This window comes from Mustela nivalis, assembly GCF_964662115.1.
Source record: "Mustela nivalis genome assembly, chromosome: 15".
Lineage (NCBI taxonomy): Eukaryota > Metazoa > Chordata > Mammalia > Carnivora > Mustelidae > Mustela > Mustela nivalis.
In genome coordinates, this window is record NC_139034.1 from 35,333,082 (window position 1) to 35,358,758 (window position 25,677).

The 25,677-nt window shown below is 38.2% G+C and overlaps 1 protein-coding gene across 12 annotated transcripts in view; it reads left to right on the forward strand.

The window, feature by feature from the left end:
* ENOX1 (ecto-NOX disulfide-thiol exchanger 1) overlaps positions 1–25,677 on the forward strand; it is a 563,146-nt gene that overhangs the window by 262,389 nt on the left and 275,080 nt on the right. For all 12 annotated transcript variants that reach the window (XM_082701321.1, XM_082701317.1, XM_082701322.1 and 9 more), the window contains one exon: positions 21,344–21,490. The gene's annotated coding sequence lies outside the window, so the exon portion shown is untranslated. The remainder of the gene's footprint in view (positions 1–21,343; positions 21,491–25,677) is intronic.

Below are 25,677 nucleotides of genomic sequence, written 5' to 3' on the forward strand. Positions count from 1 at the left end.
TTAAATTTAATAAAAAGGATGTTAAAGTGAATGGAGATTTCACTAGATTATGTTTTCTGTAATTTACTTTAAAATTCTTCAGTGGAGACACTGTAGGGTGTGTGTTGCATGTGAATTAATCTGCATCTCAAAGATGGCAAACTAATATCTACAACACCTAATTGAGAATATTTAGTTAAGGGTGTTTAGCTAGTATTTGAAAGATTCATGAGTTATTTACAATAAATGCTTCAGTGATCTTTGTTTCTGATCAACAAGGGAGATTTAGAATTATTATTTCCCACAGTGGTGGAAATGAATGGAGTTTAAGATCTGTGGATTCCGTACCATGGCATGAGCAAGATGTTAAGATCGAGTGAACCAAGGGTAGGGAACCCAGTGCCCTTTTGAAGATGACTGTAGGTTTACAGTTCTGGACCATCCTGTGTGCGAGACTATCGTCCTAAACTAGCTCAAAGAGAGCAGAATGTTGTATTAGAAGATCATACCTGTCTGCACTGAACTTTTCATCCGAAATGCTGATGGAACACTGAGAAGAGCAAAGAGGAACTTCTCAGGGAGCTGTTGGCATAAATGTTTTCACACCTGCTCACTAATATGTGCAGGATGTGTGCTGGGGGTTGCGGCACAGCTGGGCACAAGGGTTGTGGGAGAGGAGACCTCCAGGTCCCACCTACCAGAAGGAACTGCATACTGAGGAATGATCAGTTTGGCTTAGATCAGAAATCTCACAATACATTTCTTGAGAAGGAAATGAATTGGGGTGGGGCATTTTTAAAAAAAGGAAAATTTATTCATGGGATTGGGATTCATGGGATTCATGGGACTTATGAGTTCTCCTTAGTGAGGAATGCATTGTTTCCATTGGTTTGGGGCTGCTCTCTCTAATCATGCATGAGGCTTCCTGACTTGTCCCATAGGATCAGTTTTGCAGGAAAGTAACGCTGCATTCATTGACCAAGAGGCACTCCTAAACTTTTGGTCAAAAATACTGACTGAACTTGATTTCCTTAAATATGGGTTTCATAGAACTGCATGTTTCATATGAAATATATAGGGCATTTTCCTTAAATCACCAGGCCAAAAGCTTCATAAACCTGTTTTCTTTTTTTTTTTTAAGATTTTATTTATTCATTTGATAGACATAGTTCACAAGTAGGCAGAGAGGCAGGCAGAGAGAGAGAAAGGGAAGCAGGCTCCCTGCTAAGCAGGGAGCCCGATGCAGGACTCGACCCGGGGACCATGACCTGAGCTGAAGGCAGAGGCTTTAACCCACTGAGCCACCCAGGTGCCCCCATAAACCTGTTTTTACGATGAAATATAATTGGGAGATGCAGCATAGTCTCTTTTATCTGAAGCACATTGTTTATTTTTGTGGTGTAATCTGAGTGTTCCATCACTGAATTAGCATAATGGGTTTAGCCTGCTTTCCTCTTAGGGTATTGTTTAGAAGGAAAAATTAATATGGTCTGTTTCTGCTAATCACATATTCCGCTTTGTATTTTCTGATATACTTTCTTTGATGTGAGGGAAAAAGTCTAAATCTCTCTTAAAGGAAGAAAAATGTCAGCAAGTCTGTTTAGCATGTACACAATCTCAGGAATGGAAGATGCACAAAATGGGGAAGCTAATAGTCTATGTTTGGGGCAGCTTTGCTTGTTTGAGGAATTTAATTATAACTCTAGTGGCTTCCTGGGCATGTAAGAAATTCTTACCCTAAGACTGTAGAACATTTTCAACTATCCTGTTTGATTTACTGGGCCACTTAGAGACAAGCTAGATAAAACACCAGCTAGACTTTTCTAGAAGCAGGAGCTGAAGAACCAAAGAACTGCAGCTTCCCCATTGTTCCTTATGTTCTTCTTGTGTGAAAGAATTTTGTTTTCCCCAGATGGCTTCAGTGGTCATTGCAGAGCAAGGAAACTTGATCCTCCTTCGGTAGTCAGGAGAGCAGAGCTCTCAAAATTTCTTGCTTCTGCCAGCTGGAGAGGAAAGGACTGAATTCACAAGCCAAGCTTCACTTCCCCCATCTGCTTACACATTTATAGCACTAAAGCCAACACACTTTAATGTGTCCACCTCCCTTTATGCAACAGGAGAGTCCCTGAAAACCTGTGTCTAATTCACATTTTCATAGATCAATAGTAGATTTCCCACTGACTTAAATTATAATTTCAGAGACATTTTATCTGGAATTTGGATTGCTTTCCAGTTGGCAATGGCTTTAACTTTCTACCCTCCAGGCTTTCTGTCCAGAAATTAATGATATGTAAATGAACACAGGGGTTTGGAAGCCTTTGGTAAATTCTGTCATAAAGCGAATAACCTTCCCTTACATTGTACACAACTGTTCATTTCGCCGCACGCACCTATGGAGCACCTTCTTATCACTAGACACCTGGAGCAGAAAATAAATAAGTCCCAGCATATGCTCTCTAGGGGTTTACAGTCTCCTGTGGAAGGTAGGAGCAGAGTGTGGGTAATCAGCGCGATGAGGCCAGAGAGCGCTGCACCCTGGGAGTGAAGAAGACAGGAATCTAACTCAACCTGGACATCTAGCAATAGCATCTATCTAGATTTGTCCCATGAGGAAGAATGAGCGATGTGTGGAAGGCATGGTGGACATGTTAGCAGAGAGTGTAGAGTACATGAAGGCACAAGGATAGGGAGCAAGAGGACACCTTGAAGGAATTCTAAGCCATTCCACAGAACTCACATCAAGGGCTGGGAAGCCATGTTCTTCCAGCACTTCACATGACAACTGTAAATCTTGGCTGGAAGCTTCAAGTCTTTGTCGGAAGCACATTGTAGTGGTTGACACATGGCCTCAAGCCAGACAGCCTAGGATCACATCTTGGGACTCTTGAGGCAAGAAACTGTAGCCTTTCTGTGCATAAATTTCTCATTTATAACATGAGGATTATAATATTATCTAACACATAAGGTTGTGGTGAGAATCAAATCATCATTCAGTAGGGTCTAGCATGTAGTAAATACTATATAAGTATCTGTTAAATAAATTTTTTAAAAATGTGAGACTAGGGGCGCCTGGGTGGCTCAGTGGGTTAAGCCGCTGCCTTTGGCTCAGGTCATGATCTCAGGGTCCTGGGATCGAGTCCCGCATCGGGCTCTCTGCTCAGCAGGGAGCCTGCTTCCTTCTCTCTCTCTCTCTGCCTGCCTCTCAGTGTACTTGTAATTTCTCTCTGTCAAATAAATAAATAAAATCTTAAAAAAAAAAAAATGTGAGACTAGGAGACCAGGGCTGTGGGTTGTTCATAAAAGATATCCAAATGATGAATAAAAATATCCCAAGAGCGTCCCTAATGAAAAGCTAAGCCTCCAAAGTTTAGAGATAGAAGAAAGACTTAGATTAGTAGTTCTCTGACTCTCCTGTGAATAAGAAACATCTAGAGAGCTTATTGAAATGCAGATTCTCGGTCCTACCTCCCAAGAATCTAATTGATAGCCTTTGGCCAGGCTTCAGGAATATGCATTTCTTAAAATTGCCCATAATGATTTTCATGCAGCGTGTCCCGGAATCTTTTTGAGATATTTCTTGAGTCATTGACCTTCTGGAGCATATCCATTCTTAATCCTACCCAGAGACTAAGAAGACCCTGTGTTCTGGTCCCAGCTCTCCCACTCCTGGTTGTTTGACTTTGGACAAGTGATTTATTCTCTGAGAATCTATTTCTTTGTCTGGGAATATCATTTGACTTCTGTGAAGGTGAAATAAGATGTGTGTCTGAAAGACACCACTGTTAAGTCATCTTGTTACTGGAACTAGAGGGGTGCCTCAACCCACAGCTGGGCAGACAGAAAACCTCCATCCTGATGTCAAAGTTATTTTAGGATTGGGGAGGTGGAGTGTGGTTGAAGCTGGAACTCTGGCTACTTTCCTCCACAGAAACTACTTGTCTCTTCTGTGGCGTCTTGATGGATTATCCAGCTAATAGTCTGGTGCTCAGACACATAGGTGAGGGGAGTTACACTTGATGAAATAAATCGTCTCAGTTACTAGACAGCTGTGCTTGTAAGAAGGTTCAACAGATTAAGCCAAAATCGGCCTGCTGATAGATTTTGCCATATCATTTGAGACAACTGGATTGTGGAAGGGTTAATTAGAACAGGCTGTTCAGATCGAGTTGGGCCAGAACCCAGAACTTGGGTGGGGAGAGCTCATGGAGGGTTGACTAGTGAAGGGAGCCAGCTAAGCTTCATGCCGTCTTCCTGCCCAGCTGTTTCAGTGAGTACTGACTCTCAACCAGTTTCTTTGACTGTAGCTACAAGTTCACATGCCCAAATGAAAAGAAAAAAGGATGGAGAAAACAAAAGGACAAGAGACATTTTATCATTTATTAAGATAAAAAAAAATTTGGTGCTGGATACAAATGTTTTCCTAAAATATAGCTGCTTCTGGTTTGGGATTTTAGCAGCTACCCATTGGAGACTTAATATTATGAAACAAAATATTTAGTACTAAAAACAAACTCTCAGTTGGAAATTAGGATATGTAAAGCTGATTTGAATCACCCTTTTTTTCTACTTTAATTTTAAATGAATCCAACAGGAGAAAGAGATGAAACCTAAAAGTGCCTGTTTTCAGAGGTGATTATGACTTGACCCACAAAGATAAAAGCTAATTATTACTGCTCCCCCCACTGCCTATTATGAAATAGATGCACATACGAATGTATTTATCAATGTGTCTGAATATAAACAAGCATTGCATTAATACACAAATTTCATAGTTTAAGATTTTGATGTTTTCTATGAAAACATTTCATTGTTTATATAATGAACTAACGGCAAATTGTTGCGTTGAGATCTTTATTCTTTGAAAACTCGTTTTCCAAACTGTGATCAGTAGCCAAGGAAGAACGTTTACTTGAAACTAAAGGAGTATTGGTGTTGCCTCTCCATTTTTATTTCTTGACATTCAAAGTGCTCATTTGTTTTGTGTTATTTTTCCTCATTATGCTGAGTTTCAGAAAGGAAGTGTAAATCACAGATGGCGACGTGGCCATAATGCTTGACCTGTCACTTAAGAAGCTCTCCAGAATTCCCCAGTGGAGTGGGTGGAAAGTGGCTTGTGTTTAGTTGTAGACGGTTCACCGGGTTGCAAGGAGAGGTTCATATTAAGAATACCAGAGTAACACTTGCATTGTTTATTGCTACTTCAGGGTGTATCATTAGAGTCATCCTATCCAGTATTTATTAAATTGATAAATTGTCAGGGAAGAGGGATCGAGGGCAGAGGATGAATCTCAGAAGAATAGGAGTAGTTCTAACCTGTGCCCACCTCTCACACCATATTTCTTGCCACTTCTCTCCTTGTCACTATACACCAGCTCTTCCTTCTATGAGGGTTGTTTGTTTGTTTTTAATGTTTTGCCTTTTTCCCCCTGCACCATTTAATTGTGCTGTTCCTTCTGGTTCCTAACACTCTTCATTTTTTTTTTTCTGAACCCATACCACTTATTCTTAAAGTCTCAGGACAAACGCTATTTCTTTCAGAAATCCTTTATGACCTTTCTCTCTACTCCCCATTTAGCAGGCTGTTCTTTCTTTATCCTAGCACTTAGCACAAAGTGAATCTTCCCAGCTATACTATAAACTCCATGATGGCAGGGAATCCCTCTTGTTTGTCATTATTTTTCTGGCAACCAGCACAGCACTTGACACATCTTAGATACACTTGACTAACACTTGTTGGAAAAATGGATAGATGGATGGGTGCTTAGATGGATGCATGGATGGGTGGACGGATGGAAGGAAAAATATATGCTCATAAAGAAGGACAGATGCTGGCCTTGTGAATCAGGATCTTACCAGTAGCAGTTTGAGCCAGGGAAATTGTATTTCTTAGTTTCTCAATGATAAATACAGGTTGATTGAACAATTTATTTGACTATCAGGAAGAAATGCAAGCAATAGGCAGCAAGTAAAATATGAACATGAAAACATGAAAGCTTGATAATATCTAAGTTATTTTCTTGGCCAAAAATGGGGGAAAAACACATTGGTTTTGGAAGCTCTTTAGAAATGTATTTTAACATTTAATTTTTTGTAAATGATTTTCTTTATTATATGGTATGTTAGACATCTCTAGAATGGTGCTGGCAAGTCTTTTAGTCAATTATATGTTCATTGGCAAAGTGTTTCAAAATATTGTGGTAAACTTTGGAGCTGTGTGCCATTCAGCAGCTCACATGACATTTCCATGTCAGTATGTTGCTTTTTTATTGCATTTTGTTCACTCATCACTTGTGTGCTTCTTGCCAGCTTTTGTTCTCAGGATGAAATAGGTTTGAATTTTGGGATAAAAATATGCAAAATGGTACAAGAACCTCATAGTGTTGTGTAATTAGAAGTGTATAGTACAGTCAGAAGGAAATCAAGTTAGAAGTAGCTTCCTGGGCTCTAAGTAAATAACACCTCATGTGTATTATATATACATACATGAATACATAAACAAAGAGACACACATGCTACAAAGCTTTACACTAGGGTACTGGCATGATCACCTCTGGAAAGAGAATTTCAGGTGATATCCTCTTGGATCTCTTAGAAAGAACCTGGAAGATTATTAAAGTCTGAAGCAACAGCTGCTGTTGACAGTTTTTCCCCTACAAGGAGGTGAAGTGATGCAGACCAATGGCCTAACATTTCCCAAAGCGCTCTAAAAGAACAAACAAGAATCAGTAAAATAGCATATCACTTTATGCTTTATTTTGGGAATTTTGGAATTTCTTTGGCACACTACTTATTCCCCCCCCTTCCCCCTCACCCCCCACTCCCATCCCAGGAGAACCCCTTGACCTAATTTAGAAGTTGTAATGGAAAGGTCTTGCTCACATAATAGTGTATGATTCAGAAATAGTGTGTTGTTTTGTTTTGGGCTTTTCCGTCTTTTAAATGCTCCCCCAAAAATTCAGGTCAGTCTGATATGTTTACATTGAAGTAAGCTGACATCTGGATTTCAATACTAATGGAGCAAAGAGTCAATATAAACATAACCGCACAAGCTCTGTCATGTGTACAATGACAATAAACTAAGCTCTTCTGAATGAAGCTGCTATCTGAAGACATGTTAGCTTACCTCCACAAAGAATGCTCCTAAAGCAAATCTCAATCAAAAGTAAAACTGTTTTACGTGTAAAGAAGCATGTCACGTCCACGTCACATTGAGAGGCCTTCGTGGAAGTGAAAACACATTGAGCAATGTGCTTTGAAAAACGCACAAAGAGTGAATAGAGACCCTGAATCTTCCTCTGTGAGTCAATGCCTCCGCTAATATCCATATTCTCCCCCAAAACATAGCCTACTGAGCCGAGGCTCCACGGGGCTCCTTTAGGAGCTAAATATGGAGAAGAGTAGTGCATCATACTGAAACTTCAGAGGAATTCAGGAATTTAAAAAAAAAAAAAAATCTGTCCTTAAACTTGTATGGCATTAGTTTAAAAGAAAATCAAAGCACAGACATTACTGAATTTCCTTCTGTGTTTCCAGAATGCCTATAGCAACGGAAGTTGTAGCCTCAGCTCTCACGGTGACACTTAGCGCTTTCTGCACACGGGGCCTTGTTTTCTGCGAGTTGCGCGGAGTAACCCATCTAATTCTCACAACAGCCCTACTAGTTAGGCCCTGTTACAGCGCCTCTTTTACGGGTGAGTGATCTAAGCACAGAGTTTTAAATAACCGGCTCAAGGTCATTCACCCAAGAAGTGAGTCCTGAGTGGTAGAAGCAGCGTTTTCATTTAGGCTCTGAAAACGGTGCCCTTCTGCCTCTCCCCGGTAGGTGAGTCTGATTTCGTAGCCCAGCAGCAGGATCCAAAGTGCGGGGAATGGCTGTCAGAGCTGGAGGCACTGGTCCCAGCGGGGTCTAGATTATGCTGAAAAACAACAATGATAACTCCCGTCTTAGAGTGTTTTCGACTTTGCAAAGCACTTTCACATGGACTTGTTCCTTTGCTCTTTACAATGAAATTATAAGGAAGTTATTCATTTAAGAAACTTGTGGAATACCTATTCTATGTCAGACACTCTTCTAGATTATGGAATACAGTAGTAAATGAGACAACGTCCTTGTTATCATGGCACTTTACTTAAAAGATTGAATAGTAATTATAATGGTAACAACCACTGCTACATGTGAAGGCATCAGAAACAACAGTGTAGGCTAACTGGGCAGCTAAATCTTTGCCTTTCCTGTTTCTGGAAGGCTTGTGAAAGCTCACGAGTCATGATCTGAAATCCCTTTAAGCTCTGATTTCATTCACAGCAAGGCAATCTTAAAACATTTATACATTATTTACTTCTTAATTGTTTTTCTATTACAAAAACATTATGGAGACTGTCCTCTTCTAGTTATACCTACATATAGGTACAGATAAATTCTTTCCATAATGACTTCCAACAGAAATCTGAAGTCTGTTACAACTTGGAAATTTTCTGGGACCTAATTTTTGCTAAAAAGGGGTTTTTAGATAGAGGACTGTCCAACTCTGAGAACTTACATCGGGAAACTTAGCCACAGCTGGAAGATTCTCAGTCAGAATGGGGATAAAAGCCCATATATTTTTTTTTTTCTTTAGGAAAAGCAAGCCAGCATTCATTTTTAAAGCTCCTATAAGATGGAAAGTATTCAAAGTCTGCTGTTGAATTTCAGATGTTTGCCTGTATCGAATGACATTGGAAAAACTCTTTCATTTGAAATGTTTAAACATGGAGCCAAGGAAATTTGAAGATGAATGAGAATACCATCCACAGATTCTACAATCGTTCTTATTTTGACATTTGTCTCTTTTTAAAATTTCCCACTTCACTTTACTTTTTTTCACATCTCTATCACAGAGAGCAGTTGTTATATCCAGAAAATTCAAATTCATGTCATATCAGGTACATCCCTAATTTCAGGTGACATAAATTCTGCGGTGTCATAGTATGCCTGAAGTCATTTGAGCTCTATGATGTTTGATGGCGGAGGGATTGTGTCCTAGAAATGAAAGTTGGGGATATGGCTCACAGATTCTCATTCTGATGGGCAGTTTGTCACCTGGCTCACTGGAAATCACAGAGGGAACAAATGACAGGCGCAGGATATCCCAGGATGGGTCCAATTTAAGCAGTCTTCTATTGTTGTGTTAGTGAGCTATTAAAACCCATGTGACCCTTTCTGTAATATGTGTTAGGTACCATCGTGGAGAGTCATCAAGGGCTGGGATTTACCTACTTCTTATTTTCTCACAAATATTCTAACCACAGTTTTTAATATCTTTAACACCTAATAACCTGAAGTAGGCGATTTTGTCATGTGTTCTAAATTGTTTCTGTGATATTGTCTGCCACAGAGTAGAATCTGTAGCAGTTATTTCTATTTCAGGTTTAAAAATGTTGTATTTTAATTTCTGAAATCCAAAAGCTTATTTAAATGCTGAGGGCTGCACCATGAAGCATAGTCTAGTTGGAGGATTTCCAAATAAATATTTCACTTTTACTTTCATCAATAAAATACATATATATGCTTTTAAAAATTGAAAAATACAGTAGGCTTATAATGAAAAACTGTAGTTCTGGATTCCACCTCCAGAGTTACTGCCCAGAGAAAAGCTTGTAATTCTTCTGTTTCTGTGTTTATATGCTTGTTAGTGCCTTTAAAGTTCTAAATAGATTTGTAATATTGGCTAAATCAAGTGTGAGTGAGTGTGTGTGTGTGTGTTTATAACCCCCAATTCCTGATTTAAGAAATTTAGATATTATCAGTTGTAATACTGTGTGATTTATAAGAAATATATATCAATCATCTGATTGACCAAATATATATTTCTCATGTGTGGTCTTTGTCTGTGGTTCCTGGCTTACAGCTCCCAAAACTCTTGAAATTTCCTGAGTGATAAGAGCAATAGGAGTGTCTTCGGTTATAATATTTGATCTTTTCCCACGTTTCTGAAATCTGCTTCATATCCATGAAGGCAAAATGGGTGTCTTATTATTCTGAATAAACCCCTTTCTACCACAGCTGGGTTTATGTTCATGTGGTGAAGTTTGGAAGCACCTGGGAATCAACTATAAATAGAAGATCAGAACTTTCATTTTCAACCCCTGATTTCCTGGGAGGAGATGAGGGACTGGAGGTTGAATATATTGACAATGACTCATGATTTACTCACTCATGCCTATGTGATGAAGCCTTCATAAAAACCCAAAGGACAGGGTTCCAGGAGCTTCCTTATCAGTGAATGCGTGGAGATTGGGGAGAGTGGTGCATTCGGAGAACGTGGACGTTCTACTCTTTTCCCCATATTTGGTTCCCTCATCTCTTCCATTTGGCTGTTTCTGAATTATATCCTTTTATAATAAACTGATAATCTAGTAAGATGTTTCACCGAATTCTGTGAGAAGTTTTAGCAAATTAATCAAACCCAAGGAGAAGGCCTTGGGAACCTCTGGTTTATAGCCAGTTGGTCAGAAGTACAGGTAAAAATCTGGACTTGTGACAGGCATCTGAGGTCCAAGGAGGTGGTCGTGGGACCCTCCAGTGTGTGGGTCTGAAAGAAGTAAAGACCCAATCTTGCAACTATCATCTGAAGTGAGTCAGGGGAAGGCAGGCCTGTAGGATGAAACCGTTAACCTGTAGATTCGGATACCATCTCCAAGTAGATGGTATCAGAATTGAGTTCAATTATTAGACACCCTGCTGGTATCTTCAGGTACCTTTGATGATGTAGGGGGAATCACCCTCCCCCACTTTGGTAATTGAGTCTTAGGACACAAAAGGATCTGTTGGGTTACTACCACATAGATAAGGATCTAGCTTATTTGTGCCACTTGCTCCCTATTCTCAATATACTCCCTTTTTTAGTTCTCTTATTATCTATGCACCTTACAATAATATACTTATTTCTTTAAAAAAAAAAAAGATTTTGTTTATTTGAAAGAAAGAGTGCACAAGCAGAGGGGAGGAGTAGAGGGAGAGTGAGAAGCAGACTCCCCACTGAGCAGGGAGCCTGATGCAGGACTCCATCCCAGGACCCCAGAATTGTGACCTGAACCAAAGGTAGACCTTAACGACTGAGCCACCCAGGCATCCCTAAAATAATAAACTTATTTCTGTATTTCTCTCTTAACTTTAGATAGTATCTAATGATTTCTTACATAGTAAGATGAAAATATTGCCCTTTCCATAACTTTTCTTTTTAATATCTTCTTGTTTCTCTCATTTGTACTGTTAATTCTACATTTATATTCTATTTTTAGCCATATTAAGGCTTCAGTGTTATGTCTGTAGATTGATTCTAAAGCTTTAAAATCAATAAAAAATTATTAAGAGAGGCACCTGGGTGGCTCAGTTGTTAAGTGTCTACCTATGGCTCAGGTCATGATCCCAGAGTCCTGGGATCCAGCCCCGTATCAGGCTCCCTGCTCAGTGGGAAGCCTGCTTCTCCCTCTCAGAATCCCCCTGCTTGTATTCCCTCGCTTGCTGTCTCACTCTCTCTCTGTGTCAAATAAATAAATAAAATCTTTTTAAAAATTACTATGAATATGTGTCACTCAACTGCTAATCCAAGTAGTATATTATGATAACATTGTCTTATGTTATATAGCTTTTTGTTTTCCTATAGTTTCTAATTGCTTTTGTTTTTCATTATATAATCTGCCTGTATGTTATCATTAAGAACCAGTATAAGTTTCTTATGTTTTTTAAGTTGCTTAAGAAATTAAAATGTAAAATATTTTGGTACTTCCTGACCAAAGAATATCTGTAAGTTTATTTATTTATTTATTTCGTAAGAGACTTTTGGAGTGACAATGGCTTTGGATATTGACTTTTATTATTTACTTCTCTAATGGTAGCCTGTGTCTTCTTGGATATAGTTGTTATGGCTATTACTGATGATGTTACTAATAAATTACTCTTGTTTAGCCCATTTCTTAAAATTGCCTAAGTGTAGTTATAAATTCAACCTAGTATTTCACAAAAGGGGGCATAAATTCAACTATTAATAATTGAGCACAGACTTCCAGTGAATCCAAACATAAATATGTGGTCTGATTCAATAGATGTTTTTTCTTTTTAATTTAAAAATAAAAACAACCTTTTCATTTTGAAATAATTTTACTTTACCAAAGAATTAGAAAGATAATACAGGTAGTTTCTGTATACTCTTCATTCAGACCCCCTTAATGGTACCTGTGCCTTGGTTACTTAACCTTAGTACATTTATCAAAACCATACTTTATTTTTTTAAGATTCATTTATTTGAGAAAAATAGCATGAGCAGGGGGAGGACCAGAGGGTGTGGGACCAAGCAAACTCCTCATGGGTGGGGAGCCCAACCCAGGGCTCACTCTTAGGACCCCGAGATCATGACCTGAGCCTAAATCAGGAGTTGGATGCTTAACTGATGCTTTCCCCTTCCTATGACTTTAGTCCCTTTGGTCTATGGAGGCTGGTGACCTCTTTTGCTCTTAGGAAGATGGGGAGAATGGGGAGAAAACTGTGTGCCCATGTTAGAACACTGCAGGCATACAGACTTCCATACAGAAGTCTGTCTCCCATCTGAAATGCATGCTGAGCGGGCAAGTTGGCTGCGAATTCAGTAATACCCTCTTGATGATGCAAAAAAGGGGGGAAAAAAAGAAAAAAAGTATTGAGTTTCATAAGCTGTTTGTACTCAAATATATTTTCTCAGTTTCAGATCCTCAGCTATTTTATTAAGTGGAAAATACTGAGCTAAAAGAGTTCAAGAAAAATAATGTTGCATTTCCTTATGTCTCAGGAAACACTTTTTATGGTAATGTCAAATTATCTCTGAACAAACCAACTTTTTTAGACATTGATAAATCTTGTTTTCTTTGTGTGATATTTTATACAAGAACATTTCAGGTGTATTCTTAGATGTGACAGATTTTAACAAATCCTATTAGATTTGTATCAACTAGTTGCATGTTTTTAAAAAAATGGGGGGGCAGGGGAGCCTCTGGGTGACTCAGTCAGTTAGGCATCTGCCTTCAGCTCAGGTCATGATCTTGGGGTCCTGGGATTGAGTCCCAAGTTTGGCTCCCACTCAGTGGTAAGTCTCCTTGTTCCTCTGCCTCTTCCCCTTCCTCCTACTCATGCTTTCTCTCTCTCAAATAAATAAAATTTAAAAATAAAAAAAAAAAAACTTCCGTATTCTCCATACTTTATTTGGACTTCACTGGTTTTTCATTTCTGTCTTTTTTCTGTTCCAGGATCCCATCTAAGATACCACAGGTATCATGTCCCCATAATTTTCTCCAATCTATGACAATTCCATAGTTTTTCCCTTTCATGACCCTGAAAGTTTTGAAGAGTATTGATCAGATATCTTATACAGATATCTTATAGAATTTTCCTCACTTTTTATTACCTGATGTTTTCCCATGATTAAACAAGAGATTTGGGATTCTAGGGAACCAAAGAGGTGAAGTACCCTTCTTGTTATATCAAAGGCACATGATATCAACAAGACTTTTACTGATGGTATGAATCTTGATCACCTGAATGAGGTAATGTCTGCCCATTTCCTTCACAGTTACTATTTTCTTTTTCAGTATTATATTCATTTAGAACAAGTTACTAAATCTAGCATACAGTCAAGTGGAAAGAAATTAAGTTGCACCTCTTGGGTAGAAGAGTATCAAAATATTTTGGACATATGTTAAAACTATTAAGGTCGTTTTTAATATTTTAGAGGGGCTACTTTAGAGGCTATTTAACTCCCATGCTCTTCTTTAAGTTTTTGCCCACTAGTTTTAGTATTCATCATTAAATATTTTCTGTAGCATTTACTACTGGTTGTTCTAATTATTTTCTGTTTCCCTCATTCCTTTTACATTTTTTATTTGAAATTCTGTAAGAAGACTTCTCTCTTTTCTCATATTTATTTGTTTATTCAATCATTTTTATGTCATTATGGACTCATGGCTATTTTAGTTTTGGGTTACATAGTCTAAAGTTATCATTATTTATTTTGTTTCTCCTATTGGCCATTGGGAACTCTTTCAGGTTGGCTCCTTTGCCTTTCGACATGCTGAATAATAATTTTTATTAGTATCATTATTTTTAACACTTCCATGCTTCCTGGCATCATAAGATGCTCCAAACTTATCCACAATAGACATTTGGGGTAAACCACAGAGTAGACAAATCAATAATCTCATAACATTTATTTAATGTTAAAAAATTGTGTTTGATGGTATGGAGAACAATGGAGTTGAAGAAATTTCTGCCTTCAAGGATTCTATCTATTTTCAGAGATAAAATAAACTATTGAAAGATAACCAAAAAATAGAGCACCACAATATTAAATTAGTAAGGGCTACAGAAGCTTACAGAAAAGGAAAAATAACATTTAGCTAAATACATCAAGAAGAAAGCCAGGAGAGATGCATATAGTTTAGTCAAGTGAAAGAGATAGGAAAAGAAGCAAGTTCAGGAATTGTTATTATATGATGTAAGAAGCAGTAAGAGACAAAGTCATCTTAGATGAAATAGATAAATTTCTTGTTTAGTAAGATAAAATCTACTAACTTTGATATAAGAAGAAATAGAAAGCGGACATAGCTCTATATTTGTTAAGTAAGTTGAATTTATAATTAAATGCCTTCCCACAAAGAAAAATTCAGATCCAGCTGGTTTCACTAGTGCATTCCTTCAAATTTTTAAAGAAATAATACAAATCTGAATTAGAGACAACACTTCCCAAATCATTTTCTGAGACCTGCTTAACTTGAATACTAAGTCCTGAGAAGCAACACTCTAAAAGAAAGTTGCACATTGATGCCCCTAATGACCATAGACACAAAAATATTTGACCCACAATTAGGAATAGAATGCAGTGATATATTTAAACAATGATATGTCTTGACCAAATTGAATTTATTCCAATTATGCAAGTATGCATTAACATTAAAATTAAAAAATCAGTCCACATACAGGATAAAAATCATATGATAATGTCAATAGATTCAGAAACAGCATTTGACAGAATTTAGCACCAAGTCATAATAAAAACTCTCAGCAAAACTACAAATAAAAGGAATCATCCTTAACCTGATAAAGAAAGTCTTTGAAAAATCTGCAACTAACAATGTTGAAACAGAGAATGCTTTCCTCCTAAATCAGGAAGAATGCATGGGTGTCTGTTCTCACTAATTCTGTTTAACACTGTACTGGAGATCCTACCCAATGCAATAGAGTTAACCAGTTAAAGAAATTTTTAAAGCTTACAGATTGGAAAGGAAGACGTACTTAAATTGTCTCTATTTGCAAAGGGCATGATTGTGTATCTAGAAAATCCTAAGGGACCTAAAAAGACCTATTTGAACTTAGTGAAAATGTATTGAATTTAGCACGGTTTCAGGATACGAGGTCAATGCAAAATATCAGTTCTATTTCTATACGCTAAGAAAAAATTAGGAAGTGGAATTTAAAGCAAAGCCAATTACATTAGTATCAAAATCATAAAGTAGTAATATATTTAAATAAATAAGTACATGACCTATACACTGAAAATTGTAAAACATTTCTGAGAAAAATTAAAGAAGATGTAAATAAGTGGGGAGAGATATACTATGTTCTAGAATGGAAGACTCAGCATTGTTAAAATGTTGTTTTTTCCCCAAAATAATGGACAGATGTAACGTAGTCCCAAAAGGTTTTATTGTTGTTCTACCAAAAAAGCTTATTGGTAAAAATTGACAAGTTAAAATTTGTATGGCAGTACAAGGACTTAAAAGAATTAAAACATTTTTTCCTTTTTTTTTTTTCTACTGAGTCAAACTTTTTTTTAAAAAAAGAATGTCAGTATTGGGGGACTCTTACTCCCTGATTATAAGACTTACATAAAATCATCAATAGTTAAGAAAATACGGTCTTAGATAAGGATAGAAAAGTCGATCAGTGGAGCAGAATCAGCTATCAGGAAAGAAGCAATTATGTAGTTAGTTGATTTTCAACAAAAGCACCAAAGCAATTTCGTGCGATAAAGGAAAGGCTTATCAACAAATGGTATTGGAGAAATTTATTAACTGTATTGAAACAAAATGAAACTTAATGCTTACCTCACACAGAAATTAATTCAGGATATATCATAGATTTTTTACATGAAAACAAAAACTGTAAGCTTCTAGAAAAAAACATGTAGGAGTATTTTTTTTTAAAGATGACAACAGTACCTCAAGGTACCAAAAGCACTAACACTCTTGGAAAAAACCTGATAAAGGGGACTTTGCCAAAATAAAAAACTCCTGCTCATGAACAGACATTGTTAATAGAGAAGCCACAGACTGGAAAAATAATTTGTAATACATATATATGACAAAGGAATTGAATTCAGAATATATAAAGAAACTTTTACAACATAATTTAAAAAGACAAAGAACATCCTTCCCCTAAAGGGCAAATGACTTGAACAAAACCTTCACAGAAGAAAATACAATATACAAAACACGCTTGAAGTTGTAATAAGGACATTATTAGTCATAAGGGAAATGGAAATATAAGTACTACTTGAGGCCCACTAGAATAACTAAAAATAAAAACACTGATGACACCAAATGCTCGTGAGGACGTGGGGAAGCAGAGAGTCCTACAGTGCTGGTGAGGGGTAAAACAGTACAGTCATGTTTGGAAAACTGGTGATTTCTTTGAAACCCAAAATGTACCTGCCCTATGCCGAGCAACCTCATGCCCAGTTATTTACATGAGAAAATGAGAGGATATAGCCATTAAAAAAAAACCTTGAATAAGAAGTTCTTAATAGCTTTGTGTATAATGGCCCAGACTGGATCAGCCTGAAATGTCCGTCAATACGAGCATGGTGTTTTCATGCAATGGAATACTACACATTTACGCAATGGAGTAGTTCTCATAAATTAACTAATAGATTTAAAAACAAGAATAAATCATCATTATTATGTTGAGTGAAGGAAGCCAGACAAAAAAGAATGTATGCCATATGATTCTATATATATGTAGTTCACATATAGACAGAACTATCTATAGTGACACAAATCAGAACTCCCCTTTTGGGAGGACTTGCCTGGAAAAGAACTTTCTAGGGTGATGGAAATGCTCTTTATCTTAACTGGTATGTAGGTTACTTGGGAGTGTATCTTTGACAAAGCTCACCGAACTGTATACTGAAGATCTGTGCCATTTACCATATGTAAATTATATCCCAGTTGGAAAAAAATAAAGACCTCGTCTTTGAAATTCGGAACTGGTCTTTGGGGAAGGATTTATCAAAGCTTGGGTTTGCAGTATTCATAAGCATAGGAAGGAATGTCACATTTCTCAAACTCCGCACCTCCAAGGAGAGTTCATTATTGCTTTCCACTCCCCAGGCATGCAGACACATGCCAGATCCTTTCTTGAATTCTACATTTTGTCAGTGTTCTTACAGGCTAAGGCTCAAACTATTCTTAATTTTTTTTTTACCACTTCTCTTATTATGAATTCTACCGAATTGATGGAATTTCTTCTGTTCCCTCTCTTTTTCTCCTGTCTAGTCCTTCCTCAGTATTTTCACTGCTTTCTCTCAAATTCACTCTCTGCGGCAGTCCTGCCCTTCCCCCTCCCCTAATTTTGACCACTGATGCCGCATTCATTTTTAGGAACACACACTACATCAATCCAAATCAAAACCCTGCCAGAAGCTCTGAGCCACACTACAGAATTTCAAGTTTGCAACTCTGGAGTTCACACTCTGGTCTTCTTCTCCAACTCTGTAAAATCACCATTCCAGTCACCAAATAGGTCATGATTTGAGGAACTTAGAACTCATCCTTGAGACAATAGGACACCATTGTAGGTTCTTCTGTAGTGAATATACATAGTTAGGGTTGCATTTTATTTCATTTATGTAGTCATTCATTCATTTTTTTTCCAAATATTTGTTATTACCCTAGACCAGTCAGAGAGGATGACTGATCTCTGAACTGTTTTCAGGATGAGCTACAAGAAAGAAAACCAACTAGAAGCTTAGGGAAGTACATAAAGTATAACGTCATGAGTTGGATGAATGGGAAGAAGCATTGGTAGGATTTCCCAACTCAGTGGAAGGGACGGAGAAGGGTGAGAAGGGAACGATGCTACCAGAAGCTTTGAAGGCTCATTCATTCTCCTAATGCAGACCTCCCTGGGCCATAAAGCAGGTGGGGGATGTGGGAGAATTCAAGCCACTGTGCTTCTAGCTCTTCTGTTTAGTGCAATGGTGTATGTGTCTGGCAAAGGACAAAGTAGCATAGTTCAGTAAGCCCTTGAAAAGAGACTACAGAGGGACTGCATTTTAAATCTATAAATGATGGGATTCCTGCTAAGCTTCTTTTGAGTTAAAAAGTCCAGAGTAGGGGGGAATAAGAATATTCATTAATGGAAGAAGACAACATTTCTAAATGAATGATGCAAAATCAAATAAAGTCTTTGTTTTCATTGCTTCTCAAGAATCAAAGTCACAATCATTCTGTGGCTCTGTGCTTATAACAATATAGTACATCTTTTCATTATACTTCCCAGAATAAAAGGGTGTATAGTTTCTCTGCACAATGACAGACATGTTTTCTTGAACAATACTCTGTAAAGGTCACATTGGAGATTTGAGTCACAAGCCCTGTGATTTAAATTTGAAGCTAAGTTTAAAAGTGGTATGTCTAGAGCTTGCCAAGTTCCATTAAAAGCCATGCTGTCATTTTCGATTACAGTTGAGTAAAACAGGATTCGGCAAGATACAGTATCTTTCTTAGTAACAATACATAGATTTTCTTCTTTGTATCATTCCCTGGCTGTTGTTATGGTAGATATCTACTTTCACACCATATCCTGGGAAATAATGTTTAATTTCATGGACCTATTTTTTTTTTCCCTAAAGTAGCTCATTTTCTAGCTTAAAGAGGATTTTTGTAAAAGCCTAGTCATTTGTGCGTGTTTAGTTATGGTGGCTCTTGAATGTTACCTTTCCACTGCTGCCTTCTTGATTGCCTTCAGCCCCTACAGAGAGGATTCCAACTCACTGAAGCTTTGGAGCACTTTTTGCCTTGTTGACATCATCATGGTCTGCTACACAGCAGGAATATTACTTCTCCCTAATATTTGCTGGGTTCTTACTATGTGCCACTCATTGTGCCAAACGCTTTCTCTAGGTGATCTGACTTCATGATCCCAAAAAATCTGCATGGGAGATATATCATTTCTGCATTTGGTAGATGAGAAAGCTAAGGGTAAAGAGTTAAATACCTTGCCCCAGGTCAGATGGCTGGTAAGTGATGAAACAGGAGCACCCTTAGGCAGTCTGGTCCAGACCCCATTCTTTCTTGCTTTCTTTTCTTTTTTCTTTCTTTCTTTTTTTTTTTTTTTAAGATTTTACTTATTTATTTGGTAGAGAGAGAGAGAGAGATCACAAGTAGGCAGAGAGAGGGGGGGAAGCAGGCTCCCTGGGATCAGGACCTGAGCCGAAGGAAGAGGCTTAACCCACTGAGCCACCCAGGTGCCCCCAGACCACATTATTTCAAACAGTTATTAGGACTGCCTTCTTAAAATTTTTGACATCCTACTCACATTCCCCTGCAAGAAAGTTAACAGGTCTGAGAGGAAGACTACCTTGCTTATTTCCATATTCCTGGAGTTTGCTGACTTACTGATTGACTCATAAAGAAATGAGCAGTCAGCAGTGGCCGAGTGAATATTTGAAAACTGCCATTTGGATTTTATGGGAAGCAGGGTGTACAGGCATATCTCCTAAAACTTTGCTTTGGGATATGAAGAAAACAGAATGCTAGTATATGAGATGTTTAAGAAGAGTTTCTGTTTATTTTTATCCCTGTCATTTAGGTTAGATCCTATGGTCCAAACACTTCCTTTTCCCAGTTCTTTGTCAAGCTCTTCCTCTTTCTCTTAAGCAAAGATAAACTAGCTCTGTTTGGCTATGTTCTTTTTTCTTTTTCCCCTATGTAATAATCCCAGACTCCAGTCCTACAGAACTCTGAAAGTACTATCAATCGTTTCCCCGTCCTTTATTCATGACTTAAGCTTTTGTTGCCAAAAAGAAAATAAGGTTTTTTTACAGTTACATGTGACCTTCCTGCTCCACCATTCTCCAGCCTTTTTGAGGAGCTTCCCAAATGTGGTGTGGATATGAACTAAAAGTCCCAATACTCAGAAGTCAGTGGCATTAAAAGCTGGAACTTCAAGGGAGGTTTTGACGTGGTTAATTGGTGGGCAATGACCCTGAAACATGCTGTGAGAGGGGGTGCTGGGACCTCCGGTGGAGGGTAAGCTGAGGGTTGCTCTGTGTTGGCACTGGAGCAACTGGAGACACGTCGCTGTTTAACTAAGAAGGAGAAAGGAAATCTAGATGGTGTCCCGCTGAGCCTTCCCGCCCGGTCACCTTCAGAAGGATGTGGCCATGAGGAGATACAGTAATAGCACTCAGAGATGCCATGGAAGCTGCTTCCAGCCCCACCTGTAGTAGGCACACCCTCCCCTTTTGCTGTCCTGGGGAAGGAACAGGGGGTGAGGCAGAGACCCCAGAGGAAGAGGACAGCATCCCCCAGATGGTGCACAGCACACAAACGGACATGGCGGTCTTAACAAGGGAGCTGCGGAGTTGCCAGTGGCTTTTCTCTCCTTACCTAAAGAACAAAATGGGAGACAAGCTGCCCTGTTTAGAATGGAGAGTCTGTATTTCTGTGACTAAATTAAGACAGGATTATACATAAAACTAAAGCAAATTAGGAAAGAAAATGTCTGAATTTGATGATATTTGAATTAATTTAATAAATTGCAGCCTTTGTCTATTGTCTTGTCAATTCTGCTTGTGAAATGTTTTCTCTAAACCACATAGGCCACAGAGTGAAAGAGGGAAAAAGCCAGCCCTGAAGCCTTGGGGCTTCGACAGACCCAGGTTCTAAGCCTGACCTCAGGAGTCTGTACTTCATTTTTCTCATCTGTGAAATGGAGCCAGTACTCTCCGCTGGCGGGCCCGTGGTTCAGATGAAGAGCCCAGATATAAGCAGCCCCTCACCGAGCCCCTCACTGTGCTGGTGGGCACTCCCTAAATACCAGAGTTGCTCCCTCTGTATCCATCCCCCAGGCGCAGTTCTTCAATACGCCTCATCTTTAAAGGTTTTTAGATACAGGACTGAGAGAGTACCGTCTGACCCTGCCATTTGTGACTAAGATTTGGGGGGGGGGGGCGGGTATAAGATAACAGAAATGAATCATTATATTAATAATAGCAGTAGGTTTTAATACAAACCATGATGGCTGAGACTGGATTACTTGGATATTTCCTAATAGCGTGCTTTTCTTTCCTTCCAGAAGCATCTGGCATGTCAGAGCCACACCGTTATCTTCCGTGGGACTCCCTCTGTGAGCAGCTTCCATTTAAAAGACTTTTGTGAATATATTGTTTCAACCAGGTCCCCAGAGAACATATTTGTCTTCTGATCTGCTGGAGATCTTAAGGTTTGTGTTCATATTTTTTATTTTTCTTAGAGAAGATATTATTAATTTTGACAGATTTTTTTTAAATGGATCATAATCTTGCTCTACTGTAATAAGAATTCTAAAATAGATTATGTACAGATTATAATCCTTTGATTTCCTTGGGAGATAGATACAAATGAAAAGAAATTTGATATTCTACTTCTCATACTTATTATCATATGCTCTATAGGATGTTATAAGGATATTAGAAATAAAATATCCCCCACATTGGCTTTAAAAAACCTGTCTTTTCATTCATAAATTCTGAGTAGATTCAATAAATTTATATTGAGTATCTAATTGATATCTAATTGAGTATCTAAGTAATATCACTTAGAGAACTTGTAGATAAATTATATCTTGAAGCATTAAAAAATCAAAACTGCATTGGTCAGTATCAACTATGACGATGACGGCGATGATGATGATGACGATGATGACAACAGCTTTTCAATTAGAAAGACTCAATGGCCTGAATGTTTTCAATTAGGTCTACCAAGGGGAACTCACCCTGTGATTTATAATGATAGAACAGGGTTGTTGTTATTGCTTTCTAATATATTAACAGCTTAAAAATTTGCTAACAATAATGTTTCTTATTCAATAAAAAAAGCTTGCTAGCAAAGCAAACATCTTATTTTGGAAGTACATGTTTTGCTGTTGAGATCGTACCAAGGAAAATACTTTTATTTTGAAAGTACTTTCCGACAAAGACCTACCTAAAGGCTGAATTCAACCCATGCATCTTTCGTAGGTGGAAAATAAGGGGAGAGGGTAAAGCTTGGTCCCACTGAGTGGACAAAAACTCAATGAAGAACAAGGAAGAAGCAACATCATACTTTCCCTAGAATGACATGTCTTTTCCAAAGGTGTTTATTTCATTTGGTTGGACTTTTATTCTGTCCACAGTGACTAAATGCTTTTTCCTCTAATGGCCCTTTTCTGTGGGTTTTCTTCTTATTTCTTTTATTTCTGCTGAGAAATCAAAGTAGATTTCACTGCAGTGCTGGGCCAGATTCCAGTTCTCCCGCTGCACCCTTCCTCACTGGGAGGCCTGATTGGCTCACGTTGAAGGGTGAGGCACACAGGATGTACTGGGAGAGAGGGATGGCGGATGGGAAGTTGTGCCTCCACCTTTAACTCTCCAGTCAGTCCATTCGGTAGTAAATTGTAGGGTGTAGAAACCTAATAAGCGTATCCATAGAAACAGAAGTGCTAGAAAGGACTTTAGAAGTTACCTAAACATTCTTTACTTGTCTGTAAGAAAGATCCCACTTGAACTGTCTAAAACCAATGAGAATCTACTTGTCTTCCAACCTTCATACCTAGGTTTCCTCTTTCCTTTTGAAACCTAATAGAGTCTCCGTTCTTAGAAACCCTGTTGTCAAGAAAGCCAAAGCAATCCCTGACCACCCAGCATGACAATGCATCCTTCTCCCAGGGAGAGAGAGAATTTACTCATCAGACCCCTCCTGTCTCATCAAAGACTCGGTTCTCAAATCATCCTTTTCCTCGTCAGGAGAAAGGAACCCATTTTATGAACTTTTTCTATGAAATTGTATAATCCAAAAATTTACTTATCCTCACAGTTTTTTTCTGAGACTCTGAAGATCTCTATGATCCATTTAAGATTAGGAACCCAGACTGATTGAAGGAGCATTAAACATCATCTGTTAGTGTTTCTCAGTGGGGCCAGTATTGACATTTCAGTGGGGGCAGTTCTTAATGATACAAGATTGTCCCGTGAGTTTTAGAATGGCCAATGGCCCTGGTTTCCAGGAACCAAAGAGTAGTTAGCTCCCTCAGCCTCCAGTCATTGCAGTAGATCACCAGTTTCTGACCTCCTTCCCATCTGGCTACAGAGGACCAGGACTGCCCAGACCACAAACTCCTCACTTAGGATTGAAGATGCTGACACTGGCAGAGTTGAGCAAAGGGTAGGGCTGGACTTAAACCCCAGTTTTTAACACTGGGTTCCATTCTCTGCCCACTCCATCATACTTTTATTCTGAGCTTACATTTATTTCTCAGCTCTCCAGGAACAGTGACATGCATGTATAAACTAGAATTTCTGGTTTAGTGTTTAAATGACATCAGTGTTGTTTGATGTGGGAACATGGCTATGGGAAAGATAATACCAGAACTCAGTGCAGGAAAATAGCAAAGAGATGACAGCTCTGAGGATTTAAAGGAAAGACAGGACCTAGACCCCAGAGGAAATAGTGAGGTTGATGTTGCAGAGGTGTTAGTTCAGTTACCGAAAGAGAAAAAAGTAGAAAAGCTGACATCTGAGTGGAGACTGAAAAAGGTTAACTAATTAACAAAGGAGTATTTCTTCCCTTGCTTTTCACTGCGTACCCTAGTTTCAACTTCCTACTCCATGTCACGGGCTCCCCCAGAAGTTCCAGGATCAGTTTCTGGGGAGGTTAAAGGGCTCTTGACGGAAGCTGAAACTCTCCCTCCCTACAGTCCAGTATCCCTTGCCTCACCCACCCTCTGTCAGCATTTCTCCTTTCTCCCTCACTTGCTTATTGATGACCCCTACTCCATGCTTCAAGCAGAGAATGGGGAAATGACTTGATGCCTTTTATCTTTCTGGATCCTTCCAAGGTCCCAAGGAAAGTTGTAAATTGAAAGAATGTAGAAACAATTGAGCTTCAGGAAATTTCTCCCCCAGACAGTCTGGGCTACTGGGTAGCTCTGTCGGTTAAGTGTCAGACTCCTGATTTCAGCTCAGGTCGTGGGATTGTGAAATCGAGTCCCTCTTTGGGCACTGCACTTAGCAGGGAGTCTGCTTGAGATTCTCTCTCTCCCGGACCTTCTGCCCCCCCCCCCCTTTACTCTCATGTGCATATGTGCTCTCTCTAAAATAGGAAATCTTTTTCAAAAAAGCTCATCCTAGAAATATATTGTAATACGTAACATGTAGAGCTCTCTCCCTCTCTCTCTGAAATGTTTTTTAAAATGGCTCTGCTTTCCTGAGACATTTATCATAATATAGGTACCTTTTCATAGAAAAATAAAATCTCATTCACTATGAATTTTTTTAAATTGACGTAAGAAATCATATAATTCCCTAGTACAGAAGTTACTTATGAACAAAATGAGATGTGTTCATGACTTACAGATACAATTCTAAGTAGGAGTATCTGAGTTGTAATAGTTTATACTTAATATCTGCCTTACCTTCTTACAAAATACACATGTTAAGTACAGAGTTTATGAAAATAGACTGGACTATAGGACTCTGTTTTCTACTAAACTGAGGAATCCTACATGAGAAGATTTATCATATCCAAAAATGCAGACATGTCTGAAGAGAGAAATAATAGCATCAAAGGCTTCCCTTATCTTATGTTATTTAATTATTGAAAGCTTTATGACTGAGTTCCTCAGCCAGATTCTTTAAACATGGTGATTTTCCTGTTCTGTCTTTTGTGCACAAGACACCAAGTTAAATTTGACTTCTCAGAGTTTCTCATTTCCTGAAATGCAGTACTAGCTGTATAAACATGGAAGAATAAATATTAGCTTTATGAGACCATGTTCCTCTGCTAGCTGAAAAATGGCATATAATAAAAAATACAAGCGTGTAATATTGAAAATTATAGGTCAATATGCCCTCTTACTGTGGGTATATATCTAATCCTCATGCATGGAGACTACTTTTTTCAGAAAAATGTGTACTGAGTAATACCACTTGTGTCTGTGATATATTTTCACCCCTCATATTTAACAATATATCTCATGACTCTCACCTCACTAGTGAAACATTTCAGGCTTATTTGCCATTATGATGTAAAAAAAAAAACAAAAACAAAAACAAAAAACTCTCTGGCTCTTTGCTATTAATTCTAAGAATTGCAAATGATCCAAAGTTAATAAAATGTTTTCAAGTTTCCTTCCTGCTAGAGTACCTCAGACCCAGCATTAGGAAAATGCTTAATGGTAATTTTGAAAGAACAGGCAGAATTCATGAGGGGTTTAAAAAAAAAAAAAGTTGAGTGTGGTCTTGAAAACTAATCAATACTTTAAATGTTTAAATTGCTATTCCCAAATTCAGACTCTAATTATACATTTTTAGCAGCAGTGAAAATGTGGTATCCATGCCTTAAACCTCACATTCACACCCCATAAGGAAGAAAAGAGTGACTTACATGGATAGT